Source organism: Pseudorca crassidens, chromosome 7 (genome assembly GCF_039906515.1).
Source record: "Pseudorca crassidens isolate mPseCra1 chromosome 7, mPseCra1.hap1, whole genome shotgun sequence".
NCBI lineage: Eukaryota > Metazoa > Chordata > Mammalia > Artiodactyla > Delphinidae > Pseudorca > Pseudorca crassidens.
Genome location: NC_090302.1, coordinates 77,102,201 through 77,103,967, shown reverse-complemented (window position 1 = coordinate 77,103,967; position 1,767 = coordinate 77,102,201). Strand labels below are relative to the sequence as shown.

The 1,767-nt window shown below is 38.0% G+C and overlaps 1 pseudogene; it reads left to right on the top strand.

The window, feature by feature from the left end:
- Positions 1–888: 888 nt before the first annotated feature.
- On the top strand, positions 889–1,211 carry LOC137227089 (large ribosomal subunit protein eL42-like; annotated as a pseudogene).
- Positions 1,212–1,767: the final 556 nt, after the last annotated feature.

Below are 1,767 nucleotides of genomic sequence, written 5' to 3'. Positions count from 1 at the left end.
CACAACAGCTCTATCATTTTACGTTTCCACCAGCAATGTATAAATGATCTAGTTTCTCCACAGTCTCATCACTCTTTGGTGTTTTTACTAGTTTTTATTATAACCATTATGATAGGTGTGTAGTGTTATCTAAATATGGTTTAATTTTCATTTCCCTATTTGCTAATGATGTTGAACTTCTCTTTGTGATCTGCATTTCCTTATTAGTGATATACCTCTTCATACCTTTTGCTCATTTATAATTATATTGCTTTTTGTTTACTCGAGCTTTGAGATGTCTTTATATTCCTACATACTAATTCTTTGCTTGGATAACTAGTTTGCAAATATTTTTCTCTTAGTTTGTAGATCATCTTTTCATCCTCTTAACAAATACTTTTTGTAAAGCCAGTGTTGTTAATTTTGATGAAGTCAAAATGATTATTTCTTCTGGATTGAGCTTTTGGTGTCAAGTCCAAGACCTCTTTGCTTAGATCCTGAAGATCTTCCTCTATGTTTTTTGTTTTGTTTTGTTTTCTTACTAAAAGTTTTATAGTTTCACATTTTACACCTAAGTTCATGAACTATCGCAGTAATTTTCTTACAACGTATAGGGCAAGTTTCATTTTTTTGTTATGGATGTCCACTTGCTTCAGCACAGCTTGCTGAAAAGTCTATCCTTCCTCCATTGAATTGCTTTGGCAACTTTTAAAAAATTTATATTGTGAGTGTATTCCAGGGTTTTTATTATGTGTCGTTGAGGTACTAATCCCTCTACTAATACCACACAGTCTTGGTTAAAGTAGCTATGGAAAATGTCTTGAGCTTTCCTGTGACGAGCAAGTGGAACGAGGCAGGAACGTGGACGTCAGGCTTCTGGTTTTCATCTTGAAGACACCTTTAACTGCAAAGATGGTCAATGCACCAAAAACCCGAATGACTTTCTGTAAGAAATGTGGAAAGCATCAGCCTCACAAAGTGATCCAGTATAAGGAGGGAAAAAATCCCCTGTATGCCCAGGGAAAAAGGCTCTATGATCAGAAGCAGAGTGGCTATGGTGGGTAAACAAAGCCAATTTTCTGGAAGAAGGCTAAAAGCACAAAGAAGATCGTGCTGAGGCTTGAATGTGTTGAGCCCAACTGCAGATCCAAGAGGATGCTGGCCATTAAGAGTGGCAACATTTTGAACTCGGAGGAGATAAGATGAGAAAGGGCCAAGTGATCCAGTTCTAAGCTTTGGGAATCTTTTGTTCTTCTATTTTTAAGAGGAAAATGTGGAAGCTGTAAAAAAAATTGTCTCTATGAGAATAAATACAGTGATAGTCTTTAAAAAAAAAGTTTTGAAACTGGGTATAGTGATTCCTCCAGATTTATTTTTTTAATATGTTTACTATAGTTCCTTTACGTTTCCATAAAATCTGTGCAATAATCCTTTTTTTTTTTTTTTTTTTTTGCGGTATGCAGGCCTATCACCGTTGTGGCCTCTCCCCTTGCGGAGCACAGGCTCTGGATGCGCAGGCTCTGCAGCCATGGCTCACAGGCCCAGCTGCTCCATGGCATGTGGGGTCTTCCCGGACCGGGGCACGAACCCATGTCCCCTGCATCAGCAGGCGGACTCTCAACCACCACCAGGGAAGCCCTGCAATAATCCTTTTTTATATTAACAATGCATCTTGATGGGATTTTGGTAGAGATTTTGTCAGACCTATATATAAATTTGGGGAGAATTAGCATCTTTATTATGTTGAGTTTTCCCATCCATGAGCACAGTATGACTCTCCATTTATGT